Source organism: Cervus canadensis, chromosome 27 (genome assembly GCF_019320065.1).
Source record: "Cervus canadensis isolate Bull #8, Minnesota chromosome 27, ASM1932006v1, whole genome shotgun sequence".
In the NCBI taxonomy this organism is placed as follows: domain Eukaryota; kingdom Metazoa; phylum Chordata; class Mammalia; order Artiodactyla; family Cervidae; genus Cervus; species Cervus canadensis.
Window position 1 is genome coordinate 15,212,041 of NC_057412.1, and position 22,747 is coordinate 15,234,787.

At 35.3% G+C, this 22,747-nt stretch overlaps 1 long non-coding RNA gene across 1 annotated transcript; it reads right to left on the minus strand.

The window, feature by feature from the left end:
• Nucleotides 1-1,986: 1,986 nt before the first annotated feature.
• LOC122428883 lies at nt 1,987-21,999 on the minus strand. Its single transcript, XR_006265842.1, has 3 exons — nt 21,908-21,999; nt 19,951-19,956; nt 1,987-2,065 (listed from the first exon to the last, which is right to left on the minus strand). It is a non-coding gene; the product is annotated as an uncharacterized LOC122428883 (long non-coding RNA).
• Between the last annotated feature and the right edge of the window lie 748 nt (nt 22,000-22,747).

Here is a 22,747-nt window from a genome sequence, read left to right on the forward strand (position 1 = left end):
CCACTACAATATTGTAAAGTAATTAGCCTCCAACTAATAAAAATAAATGGGGAAAATATATATATATATATAAAATATATATATATATATAAACAAACTATATAGATAACAAAATACAACAAACTATAATCTTTTCTAATTGGAAAAGAATATTCAGCAATGTTTACAGTGAATTTTTAAACTCTTACCTTCCTGAGCAACTCCAATATTATGAACATAAAACCAATGCCACTTGCATTAGATATGTTAGGAAACACATGCTAGAAACATAGAATTTTTGTTGTTTAAGTCCCTAGGAACAGAAAGTGACTACAAATATTTTGCAAATAGGATCCAGGGAAATTGAGTTTTCTGAAATGCATGGAACAGTGTAACACAGAGATTTTATTGCTGAAATGTGATTAGCATACCTCTTGAAGATTAATCAGAAAGTAAGGAAATTATCAAGGGTTCTAAATTTATATCGGTTATGAGAAAAAAAGAAAAAGGTAAACCACGGTGTGTGGTCTAATTCTCTCCTTGGCTATTAACGCCTGATAATTGAATTAAAGAAAAATATACATTGTTAAAATTTCAGTTCAGTTCAGTCGCTCAATAGTGTCTGACTCTTGGTGATCCCGTGGACTGCAGCACGCCAGGCCTCCCTGTCCATCACCAACTCCGGGAGTCTACTCAAACTCATGCCCATTGAGTCAGTGATGCCATCCAACGATATCATCCTCTGTCATCCCCTTCTCCTCTAACATTCAAAATTTCCCAGCACCAGTGGCTTTTCAAATAAGTCAGCTCTTCACATCAGGTGGCCAAAGTATTGGAGTTTCAGCTTCAACATCAGTCCTTCCAATGAACAACCAGGGCTGATCTCCTTTAGGATGGATTGGTTGGATCTCCTTGCAGTCCGAGGGACTCAAGTCTTCTCGAACACCACAGTTTAAAAACATCAATTCTTTAGCAGTCACCTTTCTTTATAGTCCAACTCTCTCATCCATACATCACTACTGGAAAAACCATAACCTTGACTAGATGGATATTTGTTGGAAAAGTAAGGGCTCTTCTTTTTAATATGCTGTCTAGGTTGGTCATAACTTTTCTTCCAAGAGCAGCATCTTTTAATTTCATGGCTGCAGTCACCATCTCCAGTGATTTTGGAGCCCCCAAAAATAAAGTCTGCGATTGTTTCCACTATTGCTCCATCTATTTGCCGTGAAGTGATGGGACCGGATGCCATGATCTTAGTTTTCTGAATGTTGAGCTGTAAACCAACTTTTTCACTCTCCTCTTTTACTTTCATCAAGATGCTATTTAGTTCTTCTTCACTTTCTGCCATAAGGTTGGTGTCATCTGCATATCTGAGGTTATTGATATTTCTCCCGGCAATCTTGAATCCAGCTTGTGCTTCATCTAGTGCAGGGTTTCTCATGATGTACCCTGCGTATAAGTTAAATAAGCAGGGTGACAATATACAGCCTTGACATACTCCTCCTCCTATTTGGAACCAGTCTGTTGTTCCATGTCCAGTTCTAACTGTTGCTTCCTGACCTGCCTACAGGTTTCTGAAGAGGCAGGTCAGGTGGTCTGGTTTCCCATCTCTTTCCAAGTGTTCCCCAGTTTATTGTGATGCACACAGTCAAAGGCTTTGGCATAGTCAATAAAGCAGAAATAGATGTTTTTCTGGAACTCTCCGCTTCTTCGATGATCCAGCAGATGTTGACAATTTGATCTCTGGTTCCTCTGAATTTTCCAAAACCAGCTTGAACATCAGGAAGGTCACGGTTCACGTATTGCTGAAGCCTGGCCTGGAGAATTTTGAGCATTACTTTAGTAGTGTGTGAGGTGAGTGCAATTGTGTGGTAGTTTGAGCATTCTTTGGCATTGCCTTTCTTAGGGATTGGAATGAAAAACCGACCTTTTCCACTCATGTGGTCACAGCTGAAATTTCCAATTTGCTGGCGTATTAAGTGTAGCACTTTCATAGCATCACCTTTTAGGATTTGAAATAGCTCAACTGGAATTCCATCACCTCCACTAGCTTTGTTCATAGTGATGCTTCCTAAGGCCCACTTGACTTCACATTCCAGGATGTCTGGCTCTAGGTTGATGATCACACCATCGTGATTATCTAGGTCATAAAGATCTTTTTTGGACAGTTCTTCTGTGTATTCTTGCCACATCTTCTTAATATCTTCTGTTTCTGTTAGGTCCATAGCATTTCTGTCCTTTATTGAGCCCATCTTTGCATGAAATGTTCCTTTGGTATCTCTAATTTTCTTGAAGAGATCTCTAGTCTTTCCCATTCTATTGTTTTCCTCTATTTCTTTGCACTGATCACTGAGGAAGGCTTTCTTATCTCTCCTTGTGATTCTTTGGAACTCTGCATTCAAATGGGTATATCTTTCCTTTTCTCCTTTTCTTTTGGCTTCTCTTATTTTCACAGCTATTTGTAAGGCCTCCTCAGATGGTCATTTTGCTTTTTTTTTGCATTCTTTTTCTTGGGGATGACCTTGCTCCCTGTCTCCTGTACAATGTCATGAATCATATCTAGTCCCTTATATCTATTTCCCAACTCCACTGTATAATCATAAGGGGTATTTTTTAGGTCATACCTGAGTGGTATGGTGGTTTTCCTTGCTTTCTTCAATTTAAGTCTGAATTTGGTTTAAAAATTACTAGAAGGAAAAGTTGCAGCTTTCATATGACTCAAGATTGAATTTTAAATTAACAACAACAACAACAAAACAGCAAACAAATGTCCTCTGTTGTCCATAAGACATTTGGCACTGTTTGGATAAGCTTGAAAATGGCATCTAGAATTGTCTTGTTCAGGCTCCTATAAACTAGAAGCCATGCTGGAATAGGTGGCTAAAACAAGACTCTTTTTTCACCTTTCTGGTAACTGGGAAGTCCAAGGTCAAGAGCCCTGTTAAATGTTTGCATTTTCTTTATATCTCAAGTACATTTTGATTTCAATAAATCCTTTATGAAATCCTTACTATCTGAATTTAATTGACTTCAGAGAAGAATACCTGTATTACATTTGGAGAAGTAAACTGTTAATTATTTGTTGAACATATGATAAAGTATAAATAGGTTTAATTTTCTACATCAAAGTTGCCCTAAGAATTTTTATTGGATTTATTGTTGGCTAATGACTAAGTTAAATAATGTTTATGAAATATCTGGCCCTTTGACACATAGGAAACTGAAGAAATAATAGGTTTGGCTCATTTTTCTCTTTATGTTACAGTTGAGAATACTCTGAATCTAGAACAAGTTGTGCAAAACTTTGTAGTTGGTAATCCTGCACTTCAAAATATCATCTGAGATGTCATTATAATGCCAGTTCTTGCTCATAGGAAAGGCACAATATAGAAAAAAGATTACCAGATTTTGGTCTTAAATCCGTATTCAGTGTTTTGCTCTCTCTTTATAATCTATATATATATAGATATATATGTTTTATATATATTTTATATACGTACATGTTTTAATTTTTGACACCTCAGTTTCCATATATATGTTATAATAATACTTTTCAACTTACCATTTTGAGAATAATCTAAAAGTATGACTTTGTAAATTTAATGGCACAATGACTTCATGTTGTAAAGCAATAATAAGTATATTTTTATTAGTAGTAGTATTTCAACCATTGCTAATCTCATTTCTTATTTTTCTGTCTTGCTTCTGCAATCATCATTTGTGTTGCATCTCAGCACATCTCAAACTCTCTGTAGTGAAAGATGTTCTTTAAAAATATATGATGCTTTGCCCTACACACACAAAAAAGTGTTACTGTGATATACTATACTTATTTTAAAACACTAACTATTACTTTTTTGTACTTATCTTGCAGCTGACTTTAACAAGCACTCAGTGATCTATGGGTTTATATTTATAAACCCATTTATATTTATATTCCTCCATTTATATTCTGTGATTTGAGATGATTACTTTTTAAAACTATTTTAATGTGGTATAGGTGATTTACAGTGTTGTGTTAGTTTCAGATGGACAGCAAAGTGAATCAGTTGTACATATACATACATCCACTCTTTTATAAGATTTTTTTTCCCACAGAGGCCATTACAGAGTACAGTTTCCTGAGCTATACAATAGGTCTTTATTAGTTATCTACTTCATATACAGTAGTGTGTATATATCAGCCCAAATCTCCCAGTTGATCCCTCCACCTCTTTCACTCTGGTAACCATAATTTGTTTTCTACAGCTGTGACTCTATTTTGTAAATAAGTTCATTTCTACCCTGTTTTAGATTCCACATATAAGCAATATCCTATGATATTTGTCTTTTTCTGTCTGACTTACTTCACTTTATATGACAGTTTTTAGGATTATGATTTTCTCTGGATATATATCCAGAAATGGGATTGCTGGGTCATATGGTAGTTCTTTTTTTAGTTTTTAAAGTAACATCCATATGTTATCCATAGTGGCAATACCAATTTACAGTCCCATCAACAGCGTAGAAGTGTTCCGCTTTCTGTACATCTTCTCCAGCACGTATTGTATGTAGATTTTTTGATGATTTTGAGCTTGAGATGATATCTCATTGTAGTTTTGATGTGCATTTCTTTAATAATTAACAATGTTGAGCATCTTTTCATGATGACTACTTTTTAAATTAAAGCTTAGACAAATAACTCATCTGTGTTTCTTTCATTTAATTTGTTTTAGAATACAAACCCATGGTCTAATTTTTGAGTCCTTCCTACTGAACTTCATTTTATTTCCCATGTCCTGTATAGTTTACGGCTCAGTAAAATGTGACAACTATAATGACATGAATTATTTACTTGTTACTATTACACATACTTTAATCACTTTCACTGTGGCTTATTATGTCTTGTTAAATGTGGCTCTTTATGTCTTGGCAATTTCATTAAGTAACTTCAAACTGTATCACAAGAACTCTGTGTGTGTGTGTGGTGTGTACTCAGTCATTTTCAACTCTTTGCAACCCCATGGACTGCAACCCTTTAGGTTCCCAGTGGATTTTCCAGGCAAGATTACTGGAGTGGGTTGCTATTTCCTACTCCAGGGGATCTTCCCAACCCAGGGATAAAATCTGGGTCTCTTATGTCTCTTGCATTGGCAGGCAGGTTCTTTATCACTGTGCCACCTGGGAACCCCAGCACAAGGACTAACAGAGCATAATTAAAGTTGTTTTTGCAGATATAAAGAGTCCTTGTAAAATATTTTGTAGGAAAGTCTTTATTGGATAAATAATTGTCAGCATGCTGATGGAGTACTTTTTGATGAACTTTCAGTTCTACATTCTTAGAGATAATCAATAGTTGAAAATAAAATTTAACAATAAATGTTATCTGGTATTCTCAGCTAGCTTTCCTAGATTTTCTCTTTCACTTATTATTTTGAATAGTCATTCTTATTTTACTTGTCTAAGCATTTATAAACATGATGTTTATGCCAGTGTTAGATATTTGGTATGATTTTTATATTGCTTATGTCAACATAATTATATCTGGAACTTCATTTCACTATGATTTTAGTGTAAAAATTGAGTTTGTAATGCAGAGTATATTGCAATACTTATATAATATTTGAACTGTGTTTCAAAAATATATGTACGTAAGTTTTAAGAAAAAAAGCACAATGGCTTTTCTCTGAATGTTGATAGCTTTGTGTTATTTCATTATTTTTCATTATTTGCCCTGAGAAACAATTTGAACAGTAGATATGAAGAACAGTGAAGTGAAGACTACAGCTTTTTGCTTTTTCTATAATTCTATCCAAACATTATTCCTTAAAATATTTGTATATTTATTCACTTGGCTGGTCAGGTCTTTCTTGTGGCACAGGGGATCTTCATTGCATCTTGAGATATCTTTAGTTGCGGCACCCAAACTCTGTCGTTGGGTCACGAGGGCTCTGGAGCCCATGAGCTTAGCAGTTGTGATGCACCAGCTTAGTTGCTTCATGGAGTGGCAGATCTTAGTTCCCTGGCCAGGGATTGAATCCACATCGCCTGCATTGCAAGGTGAATTCTTAACCACTGGAGGACCAGTGAAGTCCTTAAATATGATTATTTTATTCTGTATAGATAGTTCAGTTCAGTTCAGTTGCTCAGTCATATCCAACTCTTTGCGGCCCCATGGACTGCAGCACGCCAGACCTCCCTGTCTATGTCAACTCCCGGAGTTTACTCAAATTCATGTCCATTGAGTCAGAGATGCATTATTTACATGTACATTTTGTAATTTTTCTCATAGATAATATGACTAATCTAGGTTGTTCCAGATTGTTCTATAACCATATGTAGCTAATCAACAATCCCTTAAGGTTAGCCTTCGTGGATCTCAAATAGAATTTGAGATTTTTACCAGAGTTCCTGCAAGTTTTGAGTTTTAAGCTCAAACCTTTATCTCTCCATAACAGATTCTTAAAAATCATTTACGTATGTATATCCAATTGTTCCAGCATCATTTATTGAAAAGAATATGCTTTATTGCTTGAAGTTTCTTGGCAATTTTGCCAAAAATCGTTTTGTTGATTGTCAATGTAAGAGTTAGCATATGTACTCAATTCTATTCCCTTTATCTGTATGTGTAAGCTTACTCCAGTACACAGTCTTGCTTGGTGTTACATGTTTGTAAAAATATTAAAATAAAAGGCATGACTTGTCCAATTTTGTTTTTCTCTCATAATATTGTTTTGTTAACTGGGATCTTTTGAAATTCCATGTAAATTTGAGAATAAGCATTTACATTACTGAAAGAATTTCTGTTAGAATTTTAATAGAGATTGCAGTGAATCTGAAGATTACTTTAAGCAGTATTGTCGTCTTAACAATATTAACTCTTCCATTTCATGAACAAGGAATGTTTTTCCATTTGATTAGGTCTTCTTAATTTCATTCATCAAAATTCTGTATTTTTAAGCATGCAAGTCTTTCACCTTTTTAGTTAAATCCATTCCTAGGTATTTTATTATTTTCAGTGCTATCATAAGTGGAAATATTTTTAGATTCATTTTGACTAGTCATTGGAAATATAATTTATTTTTATTTCTCTTCTGCCTGAAACATTGCCAAATATGTTTACCAGTAATTTTTTTATAAGATGCCTTAGGATTATCTATACATAGAATTATGTTATTTTCCAATAGCAATAATTGTATTTCTTCTGTTTCCATCTGGATGCCTTCTATTTCATTTTCTTGCCAATTGTTCTGATTTGTATTTATTACATCATGTTGGATAGTGGTGACAGAGGACATTCTTGTTTTGTTCCTGATCTTAACAGAAAAGGTCTCAACATTTCACCATTCAGTATTACCTGTGAGTGTTTTTGTAAATGCTCTTTATTGGATTGACAACATTTCTTTCTTCTCTAGTGTATTAAAAGTTGTTAATTAGAAGTGTTAGTCTACTCAGATGACTGTGTTGGGGGTTTTTTTGGTTATTGATTTTACTAATATGGCTCACTGCATTGATTTCTGGATGTATAACCAACCTTTCATTTCTTACATAAATCCCCTCAAGTTACAGTGTATATTTTATATATTGCTAGATTTTGTGTCTATATTAATAAGCAAATTGGTCTGTAGTTTTCTTTTGACATATTTGCATTGTTTTGCTATTAAAGTAATACTGGTTTCATAAAATTGTCTGTGAATCTCCCTTTTTTTTAATTTTGGAAGAGCTTTTTTTAATAAATTCTACTAATTCTTTTTTTTTCAATTTTATTTTTTAAATATAATTTTATTTATTTTAATTGGAGGCTATCTATTAATTCTTTGTTAAATGTTTGCTAGAATTACTGGTACATCCGTCTCTGCTAGGATTTTTCTTCGTGGGAAAATATCATCATCATCATTTTACTTGTGGGTTTATTTTAATTTCTACTTGTTTTTGAATAAGTTTTGATCATTTTTATTTTTCTAGCAATTTTCCCATTTCATCTAAATTATCTAATTTGTTGGCATTTTATGTCCATAATATCCTTTTCTGTTTCTGCAAGAAAGTAGTAATAGTTTGTCTTTTATTCTTAATATTAGTAATTTGTGTCTTCTATCTTTTTTCTTAGTCAGTTTCACTGTTTATCTTTCAAATTGCTTACTTTTGGTTTCATTTATTTTTCTATGTTGTGTTTTTATTTACTATTTAATTGATTTCTACACTAAAATGTATCATTCACTTCCTTCTGCTTACTTTAGAATTACCACTTATGTTTCAAGGGTGTCAACTTAGAAGATTAAATTATTGATTTGTGTATTAATTTGCCATGACTGCCATAAGGAAGTACCACAGACTGGATGGCTTAAAAACCAGAAATGTATTTTCTCAGAATTCTGGAAGCATGAAGCTTGAGGATCAAAGTGTCAACATGGTTGGTTTATTCTGAGGCCTCTCTTCTTGACTAGTAGATGGCCATCTTCTCTCTGTGTCTGACAGGGTCTTCACTCTGTACATGTTCACGTTCAAATTTCCTCTGCTTATATGGATAATAGTAGTATTGGATTATGGCTACCTCCAATGATCTCATTTAAGCTTAATTAAATGCTTAAAATATTTCTACAAACATAGTCTAAGGGAGAGTTCCCTGGCCATCCAGTGGTTAGGACTTGGTGCCTTCACTGCAGTGGCCTCCGGTTCAATCCTTGGGGGAAGAGGGAGCTAAGATCCCACAACCTATGCACCACCCTGCCAAATACATTCTAAGGAATGTGGGTTAGAATTTCAACGTATGACGTTTCAGGGGGAAACAATTGTCTATATAAAAATTTGAGATCTTTCACTTTTGTATGGGTGTTTGTAGATATAAATTACCCTCTAAGCACTGATTTAGGGGTAACCCTTCATAGCTCAGTTGGTAAAGAATCTGCCTGCAATGCAGGAGACCCCAGTTCAATTCCTGGTTCAGAAAGATTCCCTGGAGAAGGGATAGGCTACCCACTCCAGTATTCTTGGTCTTCTCTTGTGGCTCAGCTGGTAAAGAATCCATCTGCAATGCAGGAATTCTGGCTTCAGTCCCTGGGTTGGGAAGATCCTCTGGAGAAGAGAAAGGCTACCCACTCCATTAATCTTGCTTCGAGAATTCCATGGACTGTATAGTCCATGAGGTCACAGAGTTGTACATGACTGAGTGGCTTTCACTCAAGACTTTTGATACGCTGTGTTTTCATTGTCATTCATCTCAAAGTGTTTTTTAATTCTTGTCATTTCTGTTTTGACCCATTGATTACTTAGTCATATGGTATTTAATTTGTACATATTTGGCACTTTTCCAAATGTGTTTATGTTACTAACCTCTAATTTAATTTCATTGTTCTAAAAGAAATTAAGGTGTAGGATTTAAATCTCTCTGAAAATTCTGGGGCTTATTTTATGGTATACCTTATTCTTGAAGAATGTTTCAAATGATTCATATGGATTTGAGAAGAATATGTAATCTGCTATTGTTTGGTGGAGTGTTTTATAGATATCTGTTAGATCTCACTGGCTAGTAGAGTTGTTCAAGTCTTCTATTTCCTTTTTGATCTTCTGCAATGATAGTTCTTCTGTCCATTATTGAAGTCTTCCGCAATTGTTTTTAATGCTTATTTTTAGTTATCTACGTGTATGCATGCTAAGTCGCTTCAGTCATGTGCAAATCTTTGTGACCCTATGGACTGTAACCTCTCTGGCTCCTCTGTCCATGGGATTCTCCAGGTAAGAATATGGGAGTGGGTTGCCATGCCCTTCTCCAGGGCATCTTGCCAGTCCAGGGATCAAATCCTCATCTCTTATATTTCCTGCAATGGCAGGTGGGTTCTTTACCACTAGCACCACCTGGTCTTCCTTCAATTCTGTTTTTGTTCCATGCACTTTGGGTCTCTGTTATTAGGTGTAAATATTTATATAATGCTTGAACGTGTGAAAGTATTAGTTGTTCAGTGGTGTCGGACTCTGTGACCCCATGTACTATGGCCCACCAGGCTCCTCTGTCCATGGAATTCTCCAGGTAAGAATAAAGAAGTGGGTCGCCATTTCCTTCTCCGGGGACTCTTCTCGACCCAGGGACTGAACCTGGGTCTCCTGCATTGCAGGCAGATTCTTTACCATCACAGCTACCACGGAAGCCCATATAATGCTTACATTTAGCAATTAATTGATACATGATTATAAAATGTCCCCTTTTATCTCTAAAACATTTTTTGTTTTAAATTCTACTTTTGTGTGATGTTCATATGGTCATTTCACCTTTCTTATGGTTGTTTGCATGGTATATCTTTTTTTCCCTATTCTTTTACTTTTGAAATGTATGCATCTTTATATCTAAAGAGCATCTCTTGTAAAAAGCTTATGATTGATTCCTTTTTTCTTTCTCCAATCTGGCAACCTGTGCCTTTGCATTGAACTTTTTTATCCATATGTATTTATTGTCATTTATTTGAACTTACATCTGCTTATTGACTTTTCCCCAATATGTCCTGTATCTTACTTTTTGTTTCTCTGTTTTTCTTTGCTACTTTCTTTACCATTAATAGAATATTTTCTAATGTAACATCTTTTCTTCCAAGGATACTTGCTCCTAGACAGCATATTAAAAAGCAGACACAGTACTTTGCCAACAAAGGTCCGCATAGTCAAAGCTATGGTTTTTCTAGTAGTCATGTATGGATGAGATTTGGATCATAAAGAAGGCTGAGCACCAAAAATTGATGCTTTCAAACTGTGGTGTTGGAGAAGACTCAAGAGTCCCTTGAAAAAAATCAAGCCAGTCAACTACAATGGGTCTTCCACCATGCTGAAATGGAGGGTAAGGGAAGGGAGGCAGTGGTAAGAATGGCTCAAATGTCACAAACTTTTCTCTTCGTACCAATATTCGGTAAGTTTTCACTAAGGATGTGTATTAATTTGCTTTACCCCATTAGGAAAATTTCCAGAGACTTTATAATTATTCTTTTTTTATATATACATTTTTCACCAGGTAGTTGTTTCAATGAGGTCTTAGCCCATGGAACTCCTCACACTCATAATTCTTTTATTTTTTAATTTTATTTATTTATTTATTTATTTTTTTTCACAATTCTTTTCAAAGTTCATTCTCACAGGGTGGCACATATATATATAACAAGTATATAGCTCTTGTGGTATGACTACTATGAATTAAATTAATATTTTAATGGCTATTAGAGCCTATTGTGTCCAAGAGAAAAATAATCTTGGCTGGAAGTAAAACCATGGGAGTTTAGCCACGGGAGAAATTATATCATAAAACAAACAAACAACTCTGCAATGATCTGGTAGTCACAGAAATCTCATATTCCAAAATTATAACCTATGAAAAATCTTTAAAACTTTCTGTTTTCCTATTCATCTTTTTCTTTCCAACTTTCTTTGTAAAGTCAGAGAATTATTTCATCTTATATACTACACATGAGACCAAAATGGTTTTCATGATATTCTCTTCAGTCAGTTCAGTTCAGTTGCTCAGTTATGTCCGACTCTTTGAGACCCCATGAATCACAGCACACCAGGCCTCCCTGTCCATCACCAACTCCTGGAGTTTACTCAAACTCATGTCCATCAAGTTGGTAATGCCATCCAGCCATCTCATCCTCTGTCATCCCCTTCTCCTCCTGCCCCCAATCCCTCCCAGCATCAGGGTCTTTTCCAATGAGTCAACTCTCCGCATGAGGTGGCCAAAGTATTGGAGTTTCAGCTTCAACATCAGTCCTTCCAATGATATTCTCTTAGAGGGATTCTACTGTTGATGATAGCCAACAAGGTAAACATCTCCTTGTTGGAATTTTGAATGTTTCTTATCAAATCACAAACTAAACATTGTTAAGACTCTCATATACTATAATATAGATATGCACATCAATACAGTTATTCTCATATGTTTTGGTTCTGGCTTCATAGAAAATATTAATAGAAAATGGTAAGTATGTTTTAAGAATGGTGATCATCTTACTTTAGTCAATCCTTGAATTTAAATAATAGCCTTTAGCAGTAAAGGTTGTATCTTGACAACTGTGATTCAGCTGCATCCTTTCTTGTAATGGCCTCTGCAAGAATATGCCTTTCATAAATATTATAGCAAAAGTCTTACCTTGAAGCAGTTGGATTTTACAACATAAGTTAAAGGAGAAGTGAAAAAATACAGTCATACCTGTATGTGTTATGCCTACAAGGTTTCAATAAAAATGAGATTAAAGCACAGCAAGTTCAGGATATTTTGACCAATTGTTACTAAGATATTCAATAAATACTGTAAACCCCAAAATAGGATATTGGGAGCACTAAGGCAGCACTCCAAATGTGTGTATAGAATAACAAATTAGGAACATGAAAAGCATACAAAAAATCAACTATTTTTGAACATTTTGGAAAAAAAATCACCCCACAATACAATCAAAGATGTGTTTTCAGGGTGATGATTGAGTAGCTGCTATTAGAGCAACTAGTCTTCCTGAAAATAACTAAAAGCAATGAAAAAATGTAAGGAATTGATGGTAATGGAGAATAAATAGAGCTGGTATATACTGGAGGAGTGCTGTCCCTCATCAGAAAAAAATATAGCTTAAGGATGAGCAACTAACTTGCAAGCATTTTGATCCAAAGACATGTTCTAGTTTTACAATGTGGGTTAGTCAAATCCCAAATACTCTGTAGTTCTCTTTGAAGAACCAAGTCTTCAAATAGTTAAGAATATATACACAAACATCTTAGAAAGGAGAAAACTGTAGAGAGTTTCCAATTCTTTGTATAAAGTGAAAGTGAGAGTGTTAGTCACTCAGTCATGTCCAACTTTTTGTGACCCCATGGACTGTAGCCCTCGCCACCCCACCCCCCGCCACCCCTCCAGAATCCTCTGTCCATAGAATCTTCCAGGCAAGAATACTGGAGTGGATTGCTATTCCCTTCTGGTTCATCTCTGAACTATGCATTCCTGGTATCCCAAGCCAGACTAAAATAACTGACCTGATGGTTTTTGCTTTGAGGCTAAATTCAGCCTGCCATCTTTGGGAAATATAACAGAAAACAAATTGTCCAAATTATATAATTCAAAATGTCTAGGATAGGATCCAAACTATTAGTTATATAAGAAGCAGCAAATATAATACACACTGAAGAAAAAGGCAGTAAGTGGAGACCAATGAAGAACCGACTTAGATGTTGGAATGAACGTACCAGATACTACCATATCTGTGCTCAAGAAGATAAAAGAAAATGTTTTTATAGGGAAAAAATAAAATAAAGTAGTGAAAGATACAAAATAAGAAATTGTAACAAAACATCACTTGGAGAGACTTAAGACTGGAGGCGATAGAAAATCAAGTGAGGAATAGAAAATAGAGCAATAAAATAGTTATCCAATCTGAAGGATAAAAAAGAAATAAGGTTGGAAAACTAATAAAGAGAATATCAGAAACTTGTGAAGCAATATAAATGTATTTAACTTAGCCATAATTGGACACCTAGAAGAGCAGGGGAATTAAAATATAGGGAAATTATTTTAAGAGAGCATTTAGTCGGTACCCCAGATTTTTGAAAGATGTAAATTTAGACCAGGAAGAAAATCAGAACAGCATATTTAATAAGAAAAGAAATCATACCAATCAAACTATAGGCAAATTTCTGAAGTTCAAAACGAAGGTTATATCTTCAAAGGGGGTTGAGAAAGGCAATTCAATGTATATAGGGCAAGAGTAATTTCAATAGCTGGTCAATTTTTATCAGAAACAATGAACGCTAGAAAATAGAATGATATCTGTAACTTCTAAAAAGGAAAACACAGGCTCCCCCAAAACACCAAAACAATAAAAAACAATTTTATGTGCAGTGGCCATGCCTACATTGATGAATGTAGGTGAACTAGATATTTTCAAATAGAAAACTTGCATAATTAAAACTATCAAAAGCATTATATCAAGCAAAAGGGAAATTATACAGGGCATTCTGAAGAGAACAAAGAGCACAAGAAATGTAAGTTAAAATAAAAATACTTAAGCAAAAATGAAAGCTATGTTTCCCTATGTATTTCTTAAAATAAGGACTGCTTAAAGAAAAATTGCAACATTGTCTGGTGAGGTTTATGATCAATAGAGGTTTCCTACATATGATGATAACAGCACAAAAATGAGAGATGTGATAAACTGTCCTACAGCATTGTATGGTTTCTACTTTTTCCATGAACTTTTTTTTCATTTATTTTTATTAGTTGGAGGCCAATTACTTTACAATATTGTAGTGGTTTTTGTCAAACATTGACATGAATCAGCCATGGATTTACATGTATTCCCCATCCCGATCCCCCCTCCCATCTCCCTCTCCACCCGATCCCTCTGGGTCTTCCCAGTGCACCAGGCCCGAGCGCTTGTCTCATGCATCCACATGAACTTTTAAAGTATTAACTCTAAGTAGACAGTGAAAAGTTATAAATGTGTATTAGAATCCCCAAACAACAACAACAAAACTAATGCAAATAGATAAATGCTAAAATGCCAAGAGATAAAATATAATTCTAATAAAGTTTTCACTTATTCAAATGAAGGCAGTGGAGGAGGAAAAATGAAACTAAAAGTAGAGGGGTAAAAAAAGAAAAAGAAAATGCTAGATATAATCCAGGCAAATGGATACTTTCTTTAAATGGTAATGGACTAAACACTCGTATTAAAAACTAAAGAATTAAAAACAAAATGAAGAAAATTGTAAAACTAAGTATATGCTGTCTGCAAGAGACATATTTTAAATGTAAAATACAGATAGAATGAACATGAAAGAATGCAAGCAGAAGGTAAGTGTAAGAAAAAATGAAATGATTGCATTACTGTCAGATATTTCCAAGTAAAAGATATGATCAGAAATAAAAAAGGACATGTATAAAATGTCAACACATCATGAAGACAAGGAAATCATAAATAGGTTCTGAATAGTAGAGCTTAAATATAAACCAAAATTTATTAAATTAAAAAGACAAAAGTTAGTTTGAGGTTTTAATGCTATTCTCTCATCTTTTGATAGAACTAGATAGAGAAATAAAAAAAAAACATAAATTATTTGAAATACTCTATTAACCAGCTTAACCAAATTAAAATGTATAAAACACACTCAACTGAGAAGACACTTTTCAAGAGCACATGCAATAGTCATCAAAATTAAATGCTATTTCTATCATAGAACATTTATCAATAAACTCAAAAAGACTGAAAAATACAGAGTATACTGTCTTATCACAAGGGGATAAATTAAAAACAAGCTATTTAAAACACCAAGTAATTGGAAATTAAACTACACGCTACTAAATAATCTGTGGGTCAAAAATAAATCACGAAGAAATTCAAAAGACATTTAAGTGTGAATAATGATGAAAACTGCATTATTACACATAATTGTGAATCAAAAGTGCATTCATATGTTTACTTTGAACTTGAAATATTTGATGTAGATATGACATGCATATTTTTTTAATAAAATCTGAGGATGTTTATATTTTACCTTATTTTCCATTAATTATTTTCATTATACTTGAGATGGCTTTGATATGATATTTTCATTGAACATAAGCACATAATTGGTTTGTGCTGCAAGGATTATAAGTTACAATTTTTGTGATCTAAATCCATCATGTCACAAATGTCAACTTTCTCTTTGTTCTCTTATTCTGAATTTAATGCTGCTAGAATTATTAAACTACAACCTATATATCCCCTCAGATCCATGTGTTATTGTTTTCTTTTCTGACATATTTCCCCTTATTTTAGTAGATATAAGAGCCCAGTTGGTTATATAATACCTTTATTTCTTTCCAGTGTCTATATATATACAGGCAAGGGTGAAAATTTTTTGAGAACAGAATAATCATTTTATAAATCATTGAAGCAATTGAGGAAATAAACCATAACAATAGTATTTTGTAAAAGTTAGAATACAAAGTTATATTTAGATTAAAACTTGAATATTTTATTGCTTCTTGTCAATACAAATGTTCTCCTATCCAAAGGACTACTTTATCTCTTATATTTCCCTGTTCTTATACAAACCATTATGCAGTGTCAGAAAGATCAGAGCTTTGCTGTGAAGTTCCCCAAATCTATTCTCATTGAGCATGTCTTGTAATCTATTATTTTCTTGTGCAACCAATTGCTATGCTGAGAGTAATTACAGTGGTAAATGATGTTTCTATTATATGTAATTTCATTTCATACTTTATTCTCTCTTATCAAGAACAGTATGACATAGCTTTGACAAAAAGCTTCTCAACCCCATTCATGTGATTTTAAGAATGCTTAAAAAAAATTCTAACTAATTAACCCCAAATGTAAAAAGTATAGTGTTTGCTATTAAAATGTAAATTATAAAAAACATAATTTTTGTTACATACACATATTCTATACACACACACACACACACACACACATATATATATATATATATATATATACACACTCAACATGGAGATACAAACAAGTAGATAACTGTAAACATGTTATGATATTGTCAACACAGGTTGTGGTGAATTATCAGAAAACATATTTGACAAAGAGCAATGTATACATGTGTGAGTGTGCTAAGTCGCTTCAGTTGTGTCTTTCTCTTTGGGACTCTATGGACCTTTGTCGATCAGGTTCCTCTGTCCATTGGACTCTCCAGACAAGGACACTGGAGTGGGTTGCCACGCTCTCCTCCAGGGGATCTTCGCCTCCCAGGGATCGAACCCGAATCTCTTATGTCTTTCACATTAACAGGTGGGTTCTTTACCACTAGTGTCACCTAGGAAGCCCCAGTGTATACAAGGATATCTGAAAAATAAGGATGTTTTAGACAGGTTATAAAAAGGGAAACTTATATAAGCCAGAAAAATAAAAAGTGCCTTAGCAAAAGGAGGGACTTCCCTGGTGGCTCAAATGGTCAAGTATCTGTCAGGAATGAAGGAGACCCAAGTTTGACCCCTGGATTGGGAAGATCCCCTGGAGAAGAAAATGGCAGCCCACTCCAGTATTCTTGCCTAGAAAATTCCATGGACTGAGAAGCCTGGTGAGCTACAGTCCATGGAGTCACAGAGAATTAGACACGACTGAGTGACTAACACTTTAGTAAAAGGAACAGAATGTGCAAAGACCCAAAGGTAAATGGGAACATAGACTTTTGGGGAAGAAAAACGTAATCCTGGAAGCAGATACGGCAGAGAAACAGAGAAGCCGGATGATCAAGAGTCCTATAAGCATGTAAGAAAGTTAGATATCCTGAGAGAAAATAGGGAGACAAAGAATATGTTTAAGGAGTGAAGGAATTTGATAACATTTAATATGTAGCACTGGTATGTTTGCTCGCTGATCAAATACACATGAGGAGGAAAGAGGCATATCAGGTGTGACACTGTTTCTTGTTCATAAGTGAACATCTGCAGTCACCTTTCCCTGAAAGAGAGAACTTAGGAGAAGTGTAGTTTCCTTAATTATTTCTGTCATTCATGACTGAATTAAGGTTTGGATATATATATTTTTTGGCATTTTGAGACACTTACATTCACGTGGATAGAAATTTCTTTATCTCTAACAGAGCTCAGGTCAAATATTTTGCAATCATCAGCACAAGGATGGCATTTGAAGCCACTGACAATGAATGAGATCACTCAAGGAGCCTGTAAATGAAAGAAGAGACTCAAAGACCTAGTCTCTAGAGGAGAGAAAACATAATATAAAAACTTCATATCTGACAAAAGGAAAGGTCTTAATAGAGTTTGCACATGAGAAGAAAACTGAAAGATCTTGTTCTTTAGAGTTAGGGAAAATAATACCTATTATGTTAAACTTGCTTATTGATGAGTATACTTTTTAGCATGGAGTCATCTTCTTTATGCTTCTTTAAAATGTTTTATTTTGCCATATTAATTCTATGTATGTTTGTATGTATCTGTCATCTATCTGCTTATTCATATATTACATGTATGTTTGCATTTATGCACATACTCTAAAAGAATGATACTTACAAAAGTTCATCAGATAGAAAAATTACTGATTTCTTATGAATTTGTTTTTGAGAAAGAAAAAAAAAAATGTAAAAAGAAGACTGAGAAACAACAAGAAAGAAAACAAGAAAGATCAACATTTCTATCTGTTGATCACAATTTTGGAAGATCAAAATGAAAAGTCACTAATCAACATATTTTCCATTTTACAATTTTAATTACATAGTCTACATCATCCAAGACCTTGGATATAGTTTGGAGGAACTGTTAAATATCTGATGTAATTAAATTACAGTGAAGTGTAAATGTATGGACTTTATATAGCAAATAAAACCAGTCCAAAAATGTTAAGTTATATTGGGAACACTTTGTTAAGAATGTATTGTTTTATGTTATTATTGCTGCTTTCTGATTTTTGGAAAAGAGGTGAAATGCATTGATCAATTGGTTGCATTAGTGTTGCTGAGAAAATTTCATAGCTTTTGTGTAGAAAAAAAAATTTTTTAAGTATTTTTACTAGAAATTTTTGATAATTTTTAAAAACTACATTTTGTTAAAAATTTATTTCTATGGATATTTAGGGTAATTTAAGAAAGGTTTTGAAAAGTCAGATTTTTCTAAGTCATAATATGCATAGGGTAAAATCACTCTTACATTGATTAAGTTCTATGAATTTGACAAATGCATATTGCTGTGTAATGAACACTATAAGAAAGACATATTTCCAGCACTTACAAAGTTCCTTTGTGGCACTTTGTAGTCAATCAATTTTCTGTACTCTTAGCCTCTGGCAAATACTGCTCTTTTCTGTCATTATGATACTGTCTTTTCCCAGATGTCAGATATACAGCATGTAGCCTTTACAATCTGAGTTCTTTCATTTAACAAAATGCAATTGGGACTCATCTATGTCATTTCATGTTATCAGTAGTCCATTTATTTTAATGCATAAGTAGTGATCCATTGAGTGAATGCAGCATTCAGTTAAGTTCAGTTCAGTTGCTCAGTCGTGTCTGACTCTTTGCAACTCCATGAACTGCAGGACTCCAGGCCTCCCTGTCCAATACCAACTCCCGGGATTTCCTCAAACTCAAGTCCATTGAGTCGGTGATGCCATCCAACCACCTCATCCTCTGTCGTCCCCTTCTCCTCCTTCAATCTTTCCCAGTATCAGGGTCTTTCCAACTGAATCAGTTCTTCACATCAGGTGGCCAAAGTATTGGCGTTTCAGCTTCAGCATCAGTCCTTCCAATGAATATTTAGGACTGATTTCCTTTAGGATGGACTGGTTGGATCTCCTTGCAGTCCAAGGGACTCTCAAGAGTCTTCTCCAACACCACAGTTCAAAAGCATCAATTGTTCGGCGCTCAGCTTTGCTTCTAGTGCAACTCTCACATCCATACATGACTACTGGAAAAACCATAGATTTGACTAGACTAGATGCAGCATAGATTTTATCTATTCACCAATTAATGGACATCTCATCTATTTCCAGTTTTGTGAAAGCATGAATTAAACTCAATAAACACTGGCATCCAAACTTTTGGGTGGAGATGCTTTTTTTTTCTTTTGGGTAAATACTTAGGAGTGTGGTTTTGGTTGATATAATTGTATGTTTAAATGTATTAAGAAACTTCCAGATTATTTCCCAAGCTGGCTAAAATTTTGGCATTTCTGCCAGCAATATATGAGTGTTATCATTGATCTACATCCTTGCTAAACATTACATTCTATATTTCCCCCCTCTTTGTCATTCATAAAGGTGTGTAGTGACATCTCACTGTGGCTTGAATTTCCATGCTTCTAATCAGGACTGGAACAATATTAGGCAAATATGATCACCAGTAGGTAAGAGCAAGAACTAGTTTGTATTGCCGTCATGGAAAGTAGCAGAATAGTTTAGAAGGGGGTTAAGAGAATGAAAGAAAGGATATGATTTATGAACAAAATGACAAATTTAAATTACCTAGCATAGAAACGGAGAAGGCAATGGCACCCCACTCCAGTACTTTTGCCTGGAAAATCCCATGGATGGAGGAGCCTGGTCGGCTGCAGCCCATGGGGTCGCTAAGAGCCGGACATGACTGAGCGACTTCACATCCACTTTTCACTTTCATGCGTTGGAGAAGGAAATGGCAACCCACTCCAGTGTTCTTGCCTGGAGAATCCCAGGGACGGGGGAGCCTGGTGGGCTGATGTCTATGGGGTCGCACAGAGTCGTACACGACTGAAGTGACTTAGCAGCAGCAGCAGCAGCATAGAAACAGGAGAACTGCTAGGTAATTCTTCAGTTCAGTTCAGGCACTCAGTCGTGTTGGACTCTGCGATCCCATGAGCCTCAGAACGCGAGGCTTCCCTGTCCAACACCAACTCGCGGAGTCCTCCCAAACCCATGTCCCTTGAGTCGGTGATGCCATTCAAACATTTTATCCTCTGTCGTCCACTTTTCCTCCTGCCCTAAATTTTTGCCAGCATCAGGGTCTTCTCAAATGAGTCAGCTCTTCGCATCAGGTGGCCAAAGTATCAGTGCATCAGTTTCAACATCAGTCCTTCCAATGACAACCCAGGAGATTTTTTTTAGGATGGACTGGTTGGATTTCCTTGCAGTCCAAGGGACACTCAAGAATCTTCTCCCACACCACAGTTCAAAAGCATCAATTCTTTGGTGTTCAGCTTTCTTTATAGTCCAACTCTCACATCCAACCATGTCTACTGGAAAAACATAGTCCTGACTATATGGACCTTTGTTGGCAAAGTAATGTCTCTGCTTTTTAATATGCTGTCTAGGTTGGGCATAACTTTCCTTCCAAGGAGTAAGCATCTTTTAATTTTATGGCTGCAATCACCATCTGCAGTGATTTTGGAGCCCAGAAAATTAAAGTCAGCCGCTTTTTCCACTGTTTCCCCATCTATTTGCCATGAAGTGGTGGCACTGTATGCCATGATCGTAGTTTTCTGAATGTTGAGCTTGAAGCCAAACTTTTCACTCTCCTCTTTCACTTTCATCAAGAGGCTCTTTAGTTCTTCTTCAAATTTTGCCGTAAGAGTAGTGTCATCTTCATATCTGAGGTTATTGATATTTCTGCCGATAATCTTGATTCCAGCTTTTGCTTCTTCCAGCCCAGCATTTCTCATGATGTACTCTGCATATAAGTTAAATAAACAGGGTGACAATATACAGCCTTGATGTACTCCTTTTCCTGTTTGGAACAGACTGCTGCTGTTCCATGTCCAGTTCTACCTGTTGCTTCCTGACCTGCATACAGCTTTCTCAAGAGGCAGGTCAGGTGGTCTGGTATTCCCATCTCTTTCAGAATTTTCCACAGTTTATTGTGATCCACACAGTCAAAGGCTTTGGCATAGTCAATATAGCAGAAATAGTTTTTCTGGAACTCTCTTGTTTTTGCAATGATCCAACAGATGTTGGCCATTTGATCTCTGGTTCCTCTCTGCCTCTTCTAAAACCAACTCAAAAATCTGGAAGTTCATGGTTCATGTATTGCTGAAGCCTGGCTTGGAGAATTTTGAACATTACTTTACTAGTGTGTGAGATGAGTGCAATTGTTCTATAGTTTGAATATTCTTTAGCATTACCTTTCTTTAGAATTGGAATGAAAACTGACTTTTTCTAGTCCTGTGGCCACTGCTGAGTTTTCCAAATTTGCTGACATATTGAGTGCAGCACTTTCACAGCATCATCTTTTAGGATTTGAAATAGCTCAACTGGAATTCTATCACCTCCACTAGCTTTGTTCATAGTGTTGCTTCCTAAGTCCCACTTAACTTCATATTCCAGGATGTCTCACTCTAGGTGAGTGTGAGTGATCACACCATTGTGATTATCTGGGTCTTTTTTGTACAGTTCTTCTGTGTATTCTTGCCACCTCTTCTTAATATCCTCTGCTTCTGTTAGGTCCATGCTAGGTTTGTTCGTAGTGATCCTTCCAAAGGATGACTTTACTTCACATTCCAGGATGTCTGGCTCTAGGTGAGTGATTGCACCATCGTGATTATCTGGGTCGTGGAGATCTTTTTAGTACAGTTGTTCTGTGTACTCTTGCCACCTCTTCTTAATATATTCTGCTTCTGTTAGGTTCCTACCCTTTCTGTCCTTTATTAAGCCCATCTTTGCATGAAATGTTCCCTTGCTATCTCTAATTCTTTTGGAGAGATCTTTAGTTTCCCCCATCCTATTGTTTTCCTCTATTTCTTTGCATTGATCACTAAGAAAGGCTTTCTTATCTCTCCTTGCTATTCTTTGGAAGTCTGCAATCAAATGGGTATATCTTTCCTTTTCTCCTTTGTTTTTCACTTCTCTTCTTTTCACAGCTATTTGTAAGGCCTCCTCAGGCAGCCATTTTGCCTTTTTGCATTTCTTTTTCTTGAGGGTGATCTTGATCCCTGTCTCCTGTACAATGTCATGAACCTCCATCCATAGTTCATCAGGCACTCTGTCTATCAGATCTAGTCCCTTATATCTATTTCTCACTTTCACTGTATAGTCATAAAGGGATTTTATTTAGATCATACCTGAATGGTCTAGTGGTTTTCCCTACTTTCTTCAATTTCAGTCTCAATTTGGCAATAAGCAGTTCATGATCTGAGACATAGCCAGTTCCTGGTATTGTTTTTGCTGACTATATGAGCTTCTCCATCTTTGGCTGCAAAGAATATAATCAATCTGATTTAGGTGTTGACTATCTGGTGATGTCCGTGTGTAGAGTCTTCTCTTGTGGTGTTGGAAGAAGATGTTTGCTGTGACCAATGGGTTCTCTTGGCAGAACTCTATTAACCTTTGCCCTGCTT